Raw genomic sequence first — 19,057 nt, 5'->3', positions numbered from 1 at the left:
TCATATTGTCTTGTCCATATGTTCGATAGGCATGCTCTTCTAAAATGAGTAAAACTTAATCCCACTTTGTTCAAGGTGAAGTTCTGATACTTGTCCAAGGAAACGTGGTGGTCTCACCATCCTACCAGATCATGCAGGCAGCTGTGAAGCACTGTGGAGTAAAACCAGAACAAGTTACCAGCCATTTGTCTCTATCTAGGTGCACACAGTATAAAGCAAAAGGAGCAATCTATTATTTAAATCATGAAACACACCCAAGTTTACAACCTGAAGCACACCTTACTTCTGCAGACAGAAGTGAACATACAATTATCCACACTCAATGTGTGGAGGAGCATAACTAAAACGAGATCTCTGTTTGCCTTTGTAAGCAGTTGGTTTTCTACTGATTTAGTGATAGACATCTATTATTGCTGCTGCAATAATATGTAAGTATTGCTGTATTGTGTGCTTTGCTCTTGTGTTCCTTTACACTGGCAACTTCACATTTTCAGAGGCTTTTTCTAGCTGTGAAAAAATGTTCTGTAAGTTCTGTTCAGTAGTTGTTAAGTTTTGGTTCACCATTTATCTAAAAAGCTGTTCCTGCTAGTAGGAGGAAAAAGCCTCTGTATGCTAAAAGAATGTTTTTGCCTTTTTCTTTTCACTTCTGTAGTCTTCAGAGTAAATCAAACTATAAATATTAAATTGACATGAGTAGGAACAGTAACTTTCCCTGTCCCCATTTATTCAAATGTAACAGCTCTAAGAACAGTGAATCAACAGCTTCAAAACTGCATTTCATGAAGTTTTTGAAGTAAGAAATCATTTGCCTTCTGTGAGAGGCATAGTCTCATGCAGTCAAGACTGACTGCTTTCAGTACTGCAGCTTCCTCTTTCAGGAGTTCCATATAAAAGGCTGATGCTTAGTCTTTCTTGGTTCAGTGTTGGTGCAATAAATCCTATTCTCTCTTGATGCTGCCTAGGGAAGTGGAGAAAGCAGTACCATTAACACACAGATTGTTAACAAAACAACTGGGAGTAGGTTTGAGTAATCCTCATCAAGCAGTTGTGTGCCTTTTCTGAGTAGGAAGACTTGTATTGAGCTAAATACGACTTTTCATCCATTACCTCAGTGACCTCTTACAAAGTTTTAAATACAAATGGGTGAGGTGAAAATCAGCAGTGGTGTGCAAGCCTTAAGTGCAAATGCAGTACTGCTTTCCCTCATGTCAGAAGGGGAACATGAGTTGCTATTGCACTATTACAATTTCAGAGGCTATAACCAGCAAGATACAGCATAAAGTTTAACTGTCTTACCTTCTCAGTCCTCCAGCCATCCTGTGGCCTTTCCCAGCTTATGATACTTAAAGTTGCTTTTTTATACAGCCAAAGTTAAGTTTTAGCAGTTTGCTTTATATATAAATACTGCTTGTGATTACTTATAAACCTGAAGTTAAGGATAAAATCAATCAGTTTATTAAACAAACTATTTGTGTAGTCCTTGCAGTGAATTTTGCCAACTCAGCAAACATATTTCTGAAATTTAAAATAAATGAGTAGTAGGTACATTAAGAGCTGAGCAATCCAGCTGGCACATAAAAACAGGGAATGCAGTTTTACGTGAAAAGCCCTGAACTATCTGCATATGAACTGCTTTTATAAAACATATCATGGGGTGAAACTGGAGTGTTTGTTCAAGCAAAGCTGCTGCAGCTGGTTGTGTGATGGTTGTGTGAAGTGAAAGACTGAGGCTTTTTGCCAGCAAGTAACAAATCCACAGCAGTGGGAAGAGAGGTCAAAATCAGCATCTTAGTTACCAACAAGCCATACTGAAAGGTGCATTGCAATGGATTCTTTTCTGTGTGATCTTTTTCCAAGTGCTGTGACCTCTTCACGTGGGATTTTTCTCAGCGAGTTTCTTGATTTCTAAACGGGTTTCATCTGCACCGTATTTTAATCCAGCAATGCCTCTCTGGTGATGAACATACCTGCGTACAGCTTTACAGCAGCAGTGATCCTTGTTCAGCCCTTCAGTGCATCATGGCCCCATCCGCTCTCGTACGTCGTGCCCAAGTGTCCCAGTGTCACTTTGTGATAAACGCCAATCACTCGTTTTTTTGAAATTTATGAAAATTTAATAAAGAATAAAAATTGGTTACAAAAAAATTAATACAATAATAAAAGTTCAAAAAGTTTTCAGAGACAGGACAAATAATGAGACAAATAGGAGCAAAGAAGGTAGCTCGGGACTACTGTCCCCCCTCCCTTCTAGACTAAGGCTAGGAAGGAGAAGGGCCCAGAACAAAGAGAAGTCTTCCTTTTTAAGCCTTCGGTTAATGACTATTCATATCTTATGTAAAACAAGTAATTTTCAGCCGTTTCTTGTCACAAAAGCTTTCTGTTAATTAAAAAAAACGCATGAGAGTATATGTCCTTGAGAAAGTTAGGTTCTGTGGATAAGAGGCCATAAATTCTTCTTCACTAGAAGGTTTAGGGGCCCCTGTGAATGTTATCTCTGTGCTGAGGAATTTTTCTTCTTGAGCAAAAAAAAATATCACACACAAACACAGCTTCTATTGTACTACAACTTATTGTTAATTACAAAACTACATTCACTATATTATTCAAATGTTAATACAGCATAACTTTTCTACCTAGCATATTACATATAGTAAATATCTGCGTAGAGCCACACAATATGACTTTTTCACAGGCATGCGCCACGTTACCAGAGGACAAGCAGACAAATGAAAACGGCAGCCATAAACAGTAGATTAAAAGTACACCTCCATGACTTTTTTAACGTTTAGACTTGGTAATGATCCTAATAATGAATGAGTGGCATCACAGGAATGATCTTGAGAAAGATGCGAGGAAGAGCCAGCGCAGCCCAGCAAGGGAGACTCTGAGCACCTCATTCACACAGAGCTGATTCTTGAGTTAGATCTGCCTTGCCCTGCCCATCTGTTATAAAAGGCTTAGAGCCCCTGCTCCTCAGGCTACCCAGGCCTTCTCTTCATCTTCCTTTTTCTGGCCAAGGACAATGGTGTTGCCTTGGTAGTCTTCAGGCAAGCCTGAAGATGGTGTGCTTTGGCCAGACCTCAGCTGCTGGACTTCATGGGACTGAAAAGTTCACAGATTGTCGAGCTAGAATGTGTCGTGCTCTGAGTCTTGCACAAAAAAGTGTTCACCTCCAACATTTTCCTCCTTCAGTCCTTTGTTTCTTCCTTTGTGGTTAACTCTGGCTTTTTTTTCCTTATAGATCGTCAGATTTCTTCATTTATCTGCTTTCTACACATCAAAAACCGATATGCTGATTAAGTAAAACTGTGATACTTGAGTTACCACCATCAGATTTCTCACTGGGCTTGTTTTTTCAGCCTTTTATCCTCTTTACTCAGCCTGTACCACCACCAGGCAGGAATAGTCTAAAGTGCCCAGTGATGTTGAGTAAGGCTTATTGTGAATCAGAACAGTTTCTGTTCCATAACTTGCTTGGCAAATCTCTTCAAAAAGGAAAAATGTTTAAAAAACAAACAAACAAAGAACACCAAAAATTATACAATCAGTAAATGGTACAGCAGTGGTTTTTAAACCATTTTGGTTTTTAAAATATTGTCACATGCTTTTTAAAGAGGCATTTTTTGTTTGTGTAACATTATGCAAAGTCCTAGTGTTCCCAAGCATTTGCTCAGAGGCAGGTCTTCATGCAATTCTCTATTAATGGATGGTTGCACAGTGTAATGTAGGTGCACTCATCCTCCACAAAAACAGTGGCCGGAAAAAACCCACTGAGGCTTATATGGGGTGTGTTTTCAGTTTCAAAGTCTTTCTGAGAGACTTTCTGAACTGTGTTGGCCAAGAGGCTTGGGGTTTTTTGGTTGTGATTGACCTGAGAGAGCAGAGCTTCTGTCTGGGTGTGTTATGTGACCATGAGCAGTTATTATCTTCCACAAAGTCAGTGTGATGTGAGCATGGCAACCAGGGGCCACCAGAAGTGGGCTTCTTCTCTTTGTTCAGGTTGAGCACAACGTAACTGGGTGGACAAGTCCCCTATCCAGCAGTTTAGAGCTTTTTACAGCACTTGATGAGAAGGAGACTATAACTCAGATGTTCTTGAATAATTTTTTTATGCAGTAGTTCCATTTTTCATTTTACCATATAAATGCTTCATATGAGATTTTTATACTATAAAGACTCAACTTGGAAATTGCTCACAGTACACAAGTTCCTTGATATAGTTTTATCCACTGTATGTCTTTAATGTATTCAAAGAAGAATATATTATCTGATGAATTTGCAATATGTGGGGCTTTATTACAAACTGACATAGTCTTTTTGATGGAGAAATACATATGAAAGATGACTGTGACTTTCAACTTTATCTGTTTTCCCACGTCTGTACATGTCTGCAGACACCCTGCCATTAGGATGATGATTGAAATCTACACCTTGCTTGCCCAAATGCACATTTACATTGAATGTTGCCACAACCAGAGTTGAGTGAAAACTGAATGTGGTTTTAATGCTTGTAACCTTTCACACTTTGGAAGTATGGACAAGCTGCTACATTCCATCTTCCGCAGGTCCTCTGCAAAACCCATGTCTGTTTATTTGGAGTTATTTGAGTGATGGTGGAACACTGCAAAAATGTTTAAACAACTGTCTACAACATATGACAGATCCTCACCTCTTTCCTCACTGTCCTGTGACTTGCATTCGGTGAAGTATTTTCTTTCCCCTAGACACTGCTGACACCTGGCTACAGTAATATGCCAATTCCCAGTATCCACCATTAAAACTAATGAACTATTGAAGCCTAGATAAATCATTTTAGTCATTACAAATAAAGATTAAGAAGGCTTAACTGAGTGTAAGGCTCGTTTTTAAAATGCTGCAGTAGATATGTTATCAGGGGACCTTTAAGTTGAGATCTCAGTGTACTTCAAAGGCCTCCTGTAACAGCTGGCAGGATTATTAATAGCTGCCACTACTGATTTAGGTAAAGAGTGTGTTTTCTTGGGGGATTTAACTAATGAGTCATGTCATTTTGTTCACCATAGTTTTTATTTGTTTTGCTTTGAAAGAAGGAAAATAAGTTTCTGTTCACTAGACAGTGTGCCTGGGTTTGACAGCTCAAAAGGGCAACCTCTCTGGTTGATTCTGGAATATTGTAAGGGTAGGAGCCTCAACTGGGATTTCACCATGACTTCAGTGAGTGCACACTGGCTGCCATCACCGAATGATCTGACTGATGAAGCCCATAGGCCAGTGTTACTAAATAGATAGTGGCTTGGATGCTGGTACAGAACTGTACACACACATACTCCTGCCCTAGCTCTTCAAGCTGGAGGAGAAATAAAAATGGTGGTGGCAGATTTTGGAGGAACAAAGCATTGGTTTGATGCTGGCTGGATGCCAGGCATCCACCAAAGCCACACTCTCACTCGCCTCTGCCAGTGGACAGGAGAGAGAAAATATAACAAAGGGTTCATGGGTTGAGATAAGCACCTGGAGAAGTCGCTCACCAAATTGCAGGCAAAACAGACTGAACTTGGGGATGTTAATTGAATTTATTATGAACAAAATCAGAGCCAGATAATGAGGAGTAAGATAAAATCTTAAAAACTCCTTCCTCACACGCCTCCGTCTTTTCCGAGCTCTACTTCCGACCTATGCAGAAAATAGGGGTTACAGTCAGCTCATCACAAGTTGTTCCTGTGACTGCACAGGGAGAGGGGTCCTCTGCTCCAGTGTGGGGTCCCTCCCACAGGAGACAGTCCTCCACAAACTTCTCCAGTGTGAGTCCATCCCATGGGCAGCAGTTCTCCGTGAACTGCCCCGGCAGGGGCCCCTTTCCATGGGTGCAGTCCTTCAGGCACATTGTGGGTCCTCCACAGGGAAAAAGTTCTACCAGGAAACCTCCTCCAGCATGAGCTCCTCTCTCCATGGGTCCACAGGTCCCTGCCAGGAGTGTGCTGCAACACATATTCCACAGGCTCCTTTCAGGCATTCACCTGCTCTGATGTGGGATTTCTCCAGGGGCTACAGGTGGATCTCTGCTCCACCATGGATCTCCATGGTCTGCAGGGGAATCCCGAGTTCTGGTGCCTGAGTCATCTTGTCCCCATCCTTCTCCACTGACCTTGTTGTGTGCACAGTTGTTCCTCTCACACATTTTCAATCTGCTACATCTGCACAATAACTTTTTCATGTTTAAATCTGTTATCAGAGAAACCTTACCACCATTTCTGATTGGCCCAGCCTTGGCCAGCAGTGAGTCCATCTCTGAGCCAGCTGGCTTTGGCTTTGTCAGACATGGGGGGAAGATTCTGGCAGTTTCTCACAGAAACCACCTCTCTGTTAGCTCCTCTGCTATCAAACTCTGTCCATGCAAACTGAATACAGTGTTGGTATAGAAGTCTGTGTACATATACACATACCCTAACTCTTCAAGCTGGAGGAGAAATTTCACTGAATCAGAGAATATTCTGAGTTGGAAGGGACCCACAAGGATTATCCTTGCCCAGTTTTTAAGTCCAGTTCTTAAGTGAATGGTCCATATGGGGATCAAAGCTACCACTTCAACATTATTAGCACCATGCTCTAACAAACTGAGCTAATCTCTTTTTGTGATTTAAAGTGGGTATATCAGACTTTGCAAGAGCGTGATCCCAAGCTAAGAAAATGTGTTCTCCTTTTGTGACACCATCCTGCCAAATTGTGTGTGTTCCCCTACTGCAGTTAGCCAAGAAAGATCTTTCTATTGTCATTGATTTAGATCCCTTATGTTTCCTCACCTAAACAAAGCATTTGGTGGCTGTTTTTATTCAGCATTTTGAATAGTTATCGTAGTGCTGGCCAAATTGCAGCGATGTTACAAGTGTCAGGATACTTGCTTATTTTGAAAACACTACACTTTTCAGATTGTGTATCTTTCTCTTGAATAATTACATGTTTGTTATATTATATTCTGCTACATACTGTTAAAAATAGTCTAGAGCCTTGAAATACCTAACTCTTGACAGTTGTAGTGGTATGATTTTTTCTACAGGTTTCAGTTGGAGTGACTCAATTGACAGCAGTGATTTTACAAAGTGTATTTTTTAATCCATAAGGCTCATTTGGAGTAAAAAAACCCTTCTGTGCATAGTAAAGGTAGCAATCTAATTTTCACTTCAGGCTTTCAGAGTGGTATTTTTTGCTAGGTACTTAACCACTTGTAAGTTTCTATTGATTATGTGAGAATGGGATATTATTTCATTGATGGTTGCATCTGTTTGTTTATTGGGGTTTTTTTTAATGATGACACCTCTTTGGGTTCAAAGCAGTTACTTGGAATTTATGCTAGCATTAATAAAAACAGAAATCTGTTCCTAGCCCCGGATCCCCAGAATGCGCAATAGTAACCAAAGCCAAAACATGGCTGAGCACATTGATACCTCACAAAGAAAATCAACATGAAGAGAACATAGTTGTCATTGCAGTAAGGCCCTCAAATGCTGCAGAAATGCAAGAACTATAGTTTCCAGTTGTTGACTGCTTTACTTCATGATGCTGAAGTAAAGCACACTGTCATCTCAATGACATCTTCTCGCTTTATGACTTAATATATAATTATATTGTCATGAACTCTTTACTCTCAGAGTCCCTAGCTTTTACTGGACAGGACAGAATGTATTTAGCAAGCAAGCAACTGTATTAGATTTTTTGCCTTCAGTTTCCCTTTCCCCAGTCGTGTCTCCCATTCACATCTTCTGGCTTGGATGTACCTGTTTCACCCATGGTTTGCACTCTACATCAGCACACTTACAACCATGAACAGGAGGCTGAAGAAGCTGCAGTAAGTGGTGTCAGCAACTGAATTAATGATGCTTCTGTGATTTAAAACATAAGTACACCAGCTACCTACTATTTTCAAGTGATAAAATCATGGGTTAATAAAGTAGTTTGGGTTGAAAAGGACCTTAAAGACCTCCTAGTTCCACAGCCTGCCATGGACAAGGAAACCTTCCACTAGACCAGGTTGCTCCAAACCCCATCCAAACTGGCCTTGAACACTTCCAGGGACGGGGCATCCACAGCTTCCCTGAGCAACCTCTTCCAGTGCCTCAGTGTGCTCACAATAAGGAATTCTTCCTGATGCCTAATATAAACTATGCTCTTTCAGTTCAAAGCCATTCTCCCTTGTCCTATAATTACACTCCATGATAAAAATCCCTCTCCATCTTTCCTGGAGGTCCTCCTTAGGTGCTGGGAGGTTTCCCCATGATCTTCTCTTCTGCAAACTGGACAACCCTAACCTTCTCATGCTTTTCACATAAGAGAGGTGCTCCAGCTCTCTGGTCAGTTCTGTGACCTTTCTCTGGATGTGCTCCAGCAGGTTCATGTCTTGTGCTGGAGGTTCCTCCAGCACGTTGTGGCCTCTCAAGCAGTTGTGACACCACAAGCCTTGGTGTCATCAGCCAAGCTGCCCATGGTGCACCTGATCCCACTGTCTGTGTCCCTGACAAAGGTGTTATGTGATGCTGCCCTCAGTGCAGACCCCCGAGGAGCACCACTCATCACTCCCCTGCACCCAGACCCCCAACCTTAGGCCACAACTCTCTGAGCAGGAGCAGTCAGGCAATTCCTTATCCCCTGAGTGGTCCACCTGTCAAATCCAGGTCTCTCCACTGTAGAGTCAAGGGTGTGCATGGAAGCATCAAATGCTTTGCTCAGGTCCAGTTAGATGGCATTCCTTTATCCACTGATGCTGTAAGCCCTTTGCAGGAGGCTGCCAAATTTGTCAGGCAGGATTTGCCATTAATGAAGCCATGCTGACCATCATGTTGGTTACTGACATCTGTACAGTCAACGGACAAGCTTCAATGCTTTGATGCACAAAAGCAATCTTTGAAGGCTCTTATCAATACATGGTCAATGTCTTACTGTGTTGCAGTCTTCCAGAAGAGGTGAAACTCCAATATCTTCTTTGGACTGTTAAAGTTTCCATAAGGCGTTCAGCATGCATGGAAGAATTTGACCAAATTTCAGCCTTGAGGACTGCAATTCACATTGGATAAATTTTCTATGCCAAATTTTCCCTATGCTTTTCCTTGTTGTTTCATGTCAAAAGTGATCATGCTGTAGCTATGCACTGGCAGACAATTCCCTTGTTCCTGTAGGGCACTGACATTATCACCAGGAGTGCAAAAGGTGGAGACCACTTTATTTCCAGCATGGCCACGTAAGCAGGGATTAGAATCAGAGTAATGTCACAGAGAAGCACACACATCTCCCACACACATTTCTGCAGTGGCCTGACATGGCCTGGTAAAGGTTGCTGAGGTTGAGGCACCCTGAAGGTATGCAGAGAGTCTGTTATCACCTGTCTGGTGGTTTCAACAGTCTTTATAATTGCAGCCACAATTGAAAATTCAGCTGGCTCTTTGGCTGATGGTCAGAGGGACATGAGACCTGGCTTTTCTCAGGTTGGAAAAGTGACTTATATTTCTCTGCCCTCATGCTTCTGCAGAATGAAAGCCCTTCATCTGCCAGTAGGAGGAGTGCCAGAAATTTTGGAAAGGCTGATTTCACCAAGAGAATGGCAGTGGGGTTTCTGATTATTTACAGTTTTATGTAAAAAATCCAAGCATTTATTTTGCCTTCAGAAACCTCTTTTTCTGTGCATACCCTCCTCTCTGCTCTTACTATTCCAGAAGCTGGAAGTAGTCTGGAGGACCATAGCAAGAATTACTAGAGGACTTGAAAACATGGTTGGGGTGACAAGCTAAAGAATTTGTTTTATTAGTTCCTTAAAAAAAGAGAAGAGTGCATGGACAAAGAGTTTGCAGGCATGGTGTTGAAGAGGATGATAAGCAGTTGTCAACCAAATTTATGAGGGAAGAAACTAGTATGGATGACTCTAATGTGCAGCACAAGATGACTGGATTTGGAATTTTTTTCCCTTTCATAGGTGTCATGAAATCTCCAGGTGGAATGCACATTTATTATAACATGTTTTCACGGCTCAATGTCCTCAATGAGTTCTTGTTTTGTACAAGGCCTTGATTCCAAGAAGGCAGCCAGGGTAGATGTCCAGGAGCTTCTTCCAGCCCCTTTCTAACTGCTGTTGTGTCCTTCAGCTGGCACAGGAGCAACCTAGTGATGTTGTTAGATCACTTAGGTATGGAGTCAGTCAGGTTGCCAGCAGATCACTTCACCTCCTAAAGTGTCCTCTATCTTCAGCTGTAAGTTACAGAACACTTGTGTTTGGGTGTGCTTTTTTTACCATGAATGTCATCCTATTACTGGTACATCTCTCAAATTCAGGCATTTGCAAAAGCAACAGAAACCGTTACTTTTCTGAACACTTTTTCAGAGTTAAATGAATTCACATTATGCCACTGACCTTCATACTGTGCAACCTTTACATCTTGATGGAGCTGGACTCCCTGTTTTGCATTTCATTTCAGTGTATTCTGTGAGACTAAGTGGAACTTACTAGGAAATTGATTTTTTTCTAAATGATTTTTCTAATTTATGTCTCTTGTTCACGTTTTCCATTTCATCTCTGATTTCCTAGATCTCTGTGTTCTTGGTCTAAATTTTTCCTGCTGAGAAGTGCTGACTGCTGTGTAGCATACGTTTTTCTTGTAGAAACACAGCTATAATAGTAAAAAAGAGGAAAAGAGAAAAAGACTATCTTCTTATTAATCAGGAAGGAACGTGTCCCCAGCAGCTTCTGTTCAATCTGAGCCCAACATGGAGGACGATATAACAACTTACAGTACTGATTTAAGTGCCACGTCTGTAACTGAGAAATAAAAACCTGGTAAGTGAGCTTTTGTCAAGACCTATTTACACATCTAAAAACTCAAAGGCATTTTAATGTATAGATGTAGTAGATTAAGATGTAAATCAGCATAGATCCAACCATGCAATTTTACACCACCTATTGTGTTTTTGCACCAAACACTGTCCTTCATATTGGCAATCTTACCTTTAGCTGTGTGGGACTGTAATTCATGGAAACATGGATTGGCACATTTGAACATGGCTAAGCAATCCCCTCAGCAGGTCAAAAGCTCTGGAGCATGGTTTCCTTTAAGGCTGGCCTCGTCCTCCAGTTCTGCATTGCTCAGTTTTGATGATTTAGCCTCCCAAGATCATTTAGTGTGAACAAATTGAACAAATGTACCTTCTAATAAAGCTGACTGGACTCCTGTTGCTGAAGTTCTGCAAGAACTTAATGCCTTTTCAGACTGTTTTCAAGACTCCAAGCAAGGGATTTGCACCTGTGGTAGTCTGATGTCTGTTATACCTACAAGTTGTGGGAGCCCGCCTGTCTTCACATAATTGAGGTGGGCTAATTGGAGTACTGTAAGCCTAAATGCAGACTTTACTTAGGGCCCAGTGGCTTATTTCAGCATAAGCGTGTGCTTCTCTGACCCAAACGTGATGAAATGCTGGGTTTAAACTAAAGGAGGACTGATTTTTGCCGACTTCTGCACTGAAAAAACTGCAAGGTTTAAATCACTTCTTTGAAAGAATACACCACAACTCTGCATGCAGACAAGCCTTTAAGCTTCAATTTGTTTGTGTGATATACAGACCAGACAATACAAAGGGCATCCTTATTCTCCCACCAGCTCTGATCCACACATCTCTCCCTTCACTTGTTCTCTGCTGGACGCATGAGGTCATCTCAGTTTCACTGTTCATTTGTGACTGCAATAATAATGTTTTAGAAGATGATTCATGGTGAGAATACCTGTATTAATACCATTAACAGTATGGTGAAAGAGAGGCCGATCACCTGGCCAGGGCTGAAAGCAGACTCTGTAAGTGCTATTTTCCTTACCCAGTGCTGATTTCAGTCTCAAGTCTATTTGCCAGTGTAACAGGCCAACATGCCATCAGATTTCCAAAATAGTCAGAGAAAGGATTTGCACTTACAGCTGCACTGATGAGTGCCCCTTCTGATTCCCCTCCCCCAGCTCATCAGCATGCATGTCTTCCCTTATTAGTGTTCGTCATTATGTGAACAGCTGGTAACTGTTCTGTTTTCCTTCTCATCAAAGAGAGGGCTTCACAGCCATGAGGAAAATTACTATTAGGTACAAGCAATTTTTAATACTGACTCCAGGTCCATTAATTTTTCCATTGTCATTCTCATCATCATCATCATCATGGCAAGGGTGGGCAGGTAGGCTGTGGGCCTGATTCTCAATTCACTGGGAGTATTGTAAAGGGAGAGAAAGTCTTTTAAAGACAGCAGGCTTACACCAATGCAAACTGGGGTAAGTGCAGATCAGGGTCTGGCTCTCAATACATTTTTCATGGCCGCCTTTAAAATATGAGTAGTTTCTCTTCCAAATCCAGTTTAACTGTAATTAACTGTAATGAAGATTTTTTTCTCTGCTTGTATTTCTGAAGTGCATGCTCCACCAAAGATTTTAAATGTACCCTTCTGCTACATATCTTATAATTCAGGTCTAAATTATTTCTTTCTTTTATTTAAGAAGATGAAAAACTATAAGATAATTGGTAACTAGACACATTTGCTGAGGTTCTCTCTTTGATTTTTCTCGCAGTAGATGACTGGGTAAGAAGGAATATGCATTTTTAGTGGACTTGTATTCAGGATGCTGAGCAAGGACAGGTCAAAATATTTTCTGAGCTGTCTGAAATACTCCAGCATTCAGATCTCGATACTCTAAGCTGTTGACCATTTTGGAGTGATACTTTGCCCTGCATTTTTAAATTAGGAGGGTTATTGCCTTCCATGCTTTTCATCCAGCTTGTTAAGATATTTTCCATTTTCTCTTCTCAGTCCATAAGCCTGAGAACACAGGGTTTCCATTTTCTCTTCTCAGTCCATAACCCTGAGTCATTTTCCACAGGAACCCAAGCAATATATGCATGAATTTTTTTTTCTGTTGTAGGAAACTTAGTTAGGTAAGCTGTAGTAGAGATAAGAGAATTTAAGACCTAGACTTCTGTCTGACAGCACTAGTTCAACTCTGTCTAACTACAAGTGCCTTCACTATGGCAGAGTCTCCAGGAATAATGTCTGATGGATGTAGAAATGTGGTAAATATATGAGATGTCCATAGGAAAAAGGGGTCTTATGCTATCTCAGATGATTTTTTTTTTCTTTTAATATAATAGTGTTTTTAAGTTCAAGTAGGCTTGAAACACCACACAGTCACTCCCTCAAGCCCCCCTCTCTTCCCATCCCCCCTGGTAGAATGGGGATAAGAACTGAAATAAAACCTGTATGTTGAGATAAGCTCAGTTTAATAATTGAAAGCAAAGTAAACCCCAATAATAATAATAATAATAATAATAATGGTATTAAGAAGGAAAAAAAACCCAACAAGTGCTGCACTCTGCAATTGCTCAACACCCAATGACCCATGCCAGATCCCCTTCCCCTAGATTGGCCCCCCTTGTAACTCTCCACAATTTATATACTGGGCATAACCTTCAGTGATGTGGAGTACCCCTTCAGGCAGTTTGGGTTACCTGTCCCAGCTGTGCCTCCTCCCAGTTTGTTTTTTTTATCTCCTCACCAGCAGAGCAGGAGACAAGGGGGGAAAGATTTTTTGGCTTAGGATAAACAGGGCTTAGCCAAAAGCCAAAACATCAGTGTGTTATCAAGACCATTCTCATTTGGAATCCAAAACACAGCACTGTCAGAGCTACTGAGAAGAAATTAACTCTACCCCAGTTGAAACCAGGACAAACAGTAAACTGTTTGTACACTTCTTGAACATTGAATCCAACCGATAACAGACTGTAAGTCAAATAATTGCAGAAAAGAGCAAAGTTGAAACATATCTGTACCTATGTAAAAATATATACCTGTGTAATAGGTATAATGTAAAATATGTACCTGTGTAAAATTAAGTTTAAATTTTTCCAGAAAAATATGGAACTATAAAGCTGTGATGTGTGAACACTACACATTAGATCACTCTCCACTATTTTTCCAAGTTAAATACAAGTGCAAAAAGGGAATAGCCTTGCATTCAAGCCAAATAAATTCAGTATGTTCTGCAATTCAGTTAAAATGTTTGATACCACCAGTATAATGAAAAGAGTTCAAAATTGACTTCTGTTCCATCCATATCTCCCTCCCAGTATTGTTATTTTTCATTTCATTCTTGTCTCACATCCCAAAGAAAAGTAGTCTAAAACAAATTGGTAGAAGAGTTTTAAATGAACAGAAGTTTCTAACAGTCAGACGACATGAAAATTAAAGAAATGCTGGGAACACAATGCAAAAAACCTGAATAATTAAATTGGTTTTGAGTGTTGAGTTGTTCCTCTGTCTTCCAATGAAAACACGCATACAGTGATCAATTGTCCAGACAAAGGCAGTGAGACACTGCGTTCTCCTGCTTTCCTCTGCTTATGGGATCGCGTTTTCATTTCTGTACCCGTTCATTCTCAGCACTAGGGGGTGCTCCGATAGCAGTATTACTGGGAATTTGTAAATCGTCTTTTCAGGGATTTGGGGCTTTCATGCGGCTAGCCATGCCTTTAATTCTCATGTTCCTATTTGTTTTGGCTGGTTTGTTTGTTTGCTTGTTTGTTTTCTCTGTGTCTCTTTATGCAGAGCTTCTGCAAGGTGAGGGGTTCTTGCTGAATGAGTTAGTTCTTCATTATCTTGGCATTATTTTAAATGATGAGCACAGCACAAATACTCTGACTGCATCACTCCTCATATGGCCAGACATGCCTTACTACTCTGCAAATGTGAAATCAGCATTAAGCAACACTTATCAGGTGATTAAAATAGGTGTGATAGAATCCAGGAGTTCAGGACCACTTAATTTCTTTCCACTAACAGGGTAAGCAAACATGCAGTACATGGCTCACTCCCTTTTCTGTCCCCTTCTGAGAAAGAAGTATATATGTCTTCTCCAAACTTATCAACTTCCATTTCCCATGCAAGGAGACATTCCATGTCCTAGAGCTATTCTCTCTGTCACCCATACTAAAAAGCCTAAGTAAATGCACAGAACTTGCATAAACCTCATGCATTATGAGTGCTGCCTCTCTTCAAAAAGTACATTTCACTGCCCTGTGTAATGTCATCCTGTGTTAAAAACCTCCACCAGGTGGGAGCCTTTGTGGTGACTTCAAAAACTCTAGTGTGTAGAGTCTTCTGTACTCTCCAGGGACAAAGATAGGAAATTTTACATAATCAGGATGTCTGAATAGCTAGCAGCCAGCCTCACAGATTAACTAGGCTTTGGCAGTAATTGGGTAATCTCTGGAACACCACATATCTAGACAGAGCCAACAAAAAATGCCAACAAAACCCAAACAATATGATTTTTATTCCCATTTCTGTTTCAGTCTACACGATAGGCCGAGAAACTGTAAAGAACTATTATTTAATTAAAGTAAGGTGTGAGAGATTATAGGTCAAAAAAACCCCAAACCAAAACCAAGCTTGCCTTTTAGGGGATTCCAGGAAAGAATGGATTGGAAGGAAAGAAAGCACCCAAAGGACAAGAAGAAAAGTATGTAGGACTGTAAGCTATTGGCAATTTTAGAGGATGGGTGGGGAAAAGGAGATAAAGACTCTATAAAGAAAGTGTTCCAGAAAAGTGCCTGACCACCCTATGGATACAGAATTGAGTGCCTTTGCTGTGTACAGCTCTGCAGGCATATTGTGGTTGAAATTGTTCCAGAGTAAGCCAGAGATTTTAGTTATTTGGGTTACAATGCAATTTTTCAGGGACAAAGACAAGGAGTTTTCTTAGAGTTTCAATGAATTCACTCCTTTTGAGAACAAATTGTACCTCTGATTTTTTTTCAGTGTCCTGTGTAGAAAAATTTCTTCAGGGAGGTTTGGCTGACCTTCTGCTGAAACAAATTTATCTGTGTAATTGTAGTCTTATAAGTACTAACTGATGCTAAACTACTCCTTGTACAAAGAAAGATGAGAAACTCATCCATCTGCCTTCAGTATTTTTGATCAGTATTATTTCAGAGTCCTGTGAGTAAAAGAGCAGCAGTAGCTGTAGATAATGATCTTGCAATCGGGAGAAGTATGGTATGTATGCAGTTAGAGTAGTTTAATTTTGATCATCCTACTACTCTTGGTCATAAGACAGGATGAACATGTAATGATGGTCACAGATAGGAGAAGGCAGAACTGCTTTGGGATAATTTTTCACTCTTGGTTTTGTTTGATCATTTCTTTTTTCCAACTGGTCTTTTTTGTATTTAGAATCACACTTCTGGTTGTGCTCAATCAGCTGGAAATCATGATTGCCCTGTGAGTGAATGGTCACTGTTACTATTGACTCTTCCAGCAATATGGAGGGCTCAGATGGAAATGTCATCAGCCTTTAAAAGAACTGTTTGGTGGATTAGCAAGAAAGCACAAAGCAGACAGCTAATTTGAGAGGTCACCATGTAAGTACAGGAAAATTAGGTAGAGGAAGCAAACAGCATAATCCAAAATCTTGGAGATGAGAGAAGGCAGTAGTTTTGCAAACTATTGTTGCTGAGGAAAAGATTTTTTTTAATAGAAAGCCAAGGTGTGACCCTGTAGACAAGTGGGGCAAAAGGGCAAGAGAGAAAATACTCACAGAGGTGGGAAAAGATACAGAGAAGGGAGAAGCAATGGGATTAATTTGGAAGCTTGAAGGGAAACTGAGGCAGGGTAATGTCTGCAAAAGCACATTCTCATAAAAATTTATGGCTAGTGTCGAAAGACTAAGGCAGAATGTTTCTGTACTGGGGTTTGTTTTCTTTTTTAGCTGAAGTTGCAGCATTTGTTAGTATCTGAAATAATCCACCATGGAAGAATAATCCCTCTCATACAACGCACTGACAAACCCATTATGCTGTTTTAAAGGTCAGATTTTAAAATGGATTTGCACTTGATTTATTGATACAAGCCTGTAAACATTGCACACAGTGATTTGCAGCTGCAAATAAAGAGTATTTTACCTACCTGACTTGCGGACGAAAATGGTCTGGGTCAGCAAACAAGTTGCAAGGAGTTGTATATTGTTGCAAATGGTCTTGCTTCTCTTGGTTTTTGTAGGAGGTGTTTTCGAGAAGTAGGTAGGACTGCCCTCTGACCTGTGATCTCATGTGTTTATTCTGTTACCAGAAATAAGCTGGGGAAGAATGGTAGCTTTCATACATTTTGTCCTTGCACCAGAAGATGTCATTCAACTGAGCAGTACCTTTGTCTGTGAGTTCTGTGAGGAGTGCTTTGCTTCTGGAGATCTCACAGTCTGTGTGGTGTGATTTTCCAGCCTAGGGGACCAGTGAGAAATCAGCCAGTTTCCTAAAGGGGCACACATTCAGCTGCTGTAAGCACAAAAGGCACTACACGGCCATGCAGAGCACACACAGCAACCCAGCACAATGGGCAAGAAGGTGGCAAGATGGGAAGGACCTGGTCACCACCCCTCCCGCAATCCATCCATACCTGTGTGGAGTCTGCAGGCTGGATGAACTGCAGACTGCGACAGGACTGGGAGCTCTTGGCTTGGCAGACACCATGTTGCCACTTTGTGAGTAAAACTATTCGTACGCAGCAAGCAGTTCAGTGGCTCTACCCCAGAGGCTTAGGAAATTTCAGGCTGCCTTCCAGACTGAGGTGCAGAGGGGTAACTGCACCTCTTTGTTGCTGCCTTTATGGCTTTATGCCTTTCATACTCTCATACTCTCATCTCACAGCTTTTTATATTCTCATTTGCCATGTGTGAAGGATTTCTGTGCCTTTAGTGCAGATATGTTTTTAACATATCTACTACCACAGCTGGGAAGAAGGTAGTGAAGATGCTACTTGGATGCTTCTTGGAGGGCAACACAAGTTATCTTTATTGCTTGTGGAAATAAGCAGATTGCAGCTGTTGTACTCAAAACAGGACTGTGCAGCTCAGAGAGAAATGTTCTGACACCACCGGATCCTTCACAAATCAGTATGTTTTATTATGCTCTGTATACGTTGGTTTTGGGTTTTTGAAGTGTTGCTGCTTTTCAATCCTGCTCTGGAAATTGTTTTTCTCCAAGCCTGACATAACTACAACTAATTTGTAGATACCTTGAGACTAGTGTATGCAAAGAATATGCAATTTTAATGTTACACAAAGTAGAACGGTTTGGTGACATTTTTTCTGCCAACTGCTGGACCTAAGGAACCTTCACTGTATTTCTAAGAATAAATCACTTTAGTCATTCCTAGAGTAATACATTCTTGCATGTGCCACACTAGTTCATCTATATGTATAATAGAAACTAGAAATGCCAAAAAGAGGATCAAACTTCCTCAACTGAGTCTATTTGTAGAAAGCGATGACTTGCACATCTGTATACACTATTTTTTGGTGCAATGACTCTGTGTTAGACATTATAACATGCAACAGAAAGGAGTCTTTCTGCTGTGTTAGTTAGTTCAGGACTGATTGTGTTTGTGCATGTTTGTTGCATTACTGCAAAGAGATGAAAAAATTAGATTATTTCTGTACAATGAGCTGGGTATTGTTTTCTTAAGCAATAACATTGGAGAGTGTTCAAATGCACCTGTTAAAATATTTGTATTCTAGCAGGTGCAGAAGCATTCATTTGTAAACATCGTATTAACACACATTTTGCACAGGTATATTGTCTTTTGTCCCAGAACTGATGAGTTTTTTAGATGTCAGTGACTCACGTGAAGTTCGTATTCATCGTAGTTACCTTGGCATGAGCCCTGTGCCTGTCCATCCATGCATGGGTGTCAAACAAGTGTACAGTCTGTGACATAATAATCATCTTTGACAAAGGATTGCTTACAACACAGTCCTGCTGTGGACTGCTCTAAAATAGTGAATTCATGTTTGTGTGTTTGAAGCGTTACCCTGAGAGATTACAGGCACAGAATGATTCATGCTGCTTCCTTCTTTTGTGCCCCAGCCAAGTAACAGGATGGTGCCAAGTATTTGTAGCTCTTGAAAGCCACGTTCATGTCTTTCCAGGATGGAAGACATCCTCAGTAAGTACACAGCCTGCCAAAATGCAAAGAAGAATTTCCCTACAATGGCTAAGATGAATACTCCTAATACTGTTTTAT

General features: G+C 40.7%; 1 long non-coding RNA gene and 1 other non-coding gene across 2 annotated transcripts; both read right to left on the bottom strand.

Moving 5' to 3' along the window:
• Nucleotides 1–12: 12 nt before the first annotated feature.
• Nucleotides 13–17,070, bottom strand: LOC134563783 (uncharacterized). Its single transcript, XR_010083420.1, has 3 exons — nucleotides 16,946–17,070; nucleotides 1,968–2,087; nucleotides 13–151 (listed from the first exon to the last, which is right to left on the bottom strand). It is a non-coding gene; the product is annotated as an uncharacterized LOC134563783 (long non-coding RNA).
• On the bottom strand, nucleotides 1,183–1,311 carry LOC134564832 (small nucleolar RNA SNORA47). Its single transcript, XR_010083669.1, has one exon. It is a non-coding gene; the product is annotated as a small nucleolar RNA SNORA47 (small nucleolar RNA).
• Nucleotides 17,071–19,057: the final 1,987 nt, after the last annotated feature.

The sequence above is a fragment of the Prinia subflava genome, chromosome Z (assembly GCF_021018805.1).
Source record: "Prinia subflava isolate CZ2003 ecotype Zambia chromosome Z, Cam_Psub_1.2, whole genome shotgun sequence".
Taxonomy (NCBI): Eukaryota; Metazoa; Chordata; class Aves; order Passeriformes; family Cisticolidae; genus Prinia; species Prinia subflava.
Note: the sequence above shows the minus strand (reverse complement) of the source record. Positions and strands in the feature narration are given on the sequence as shown.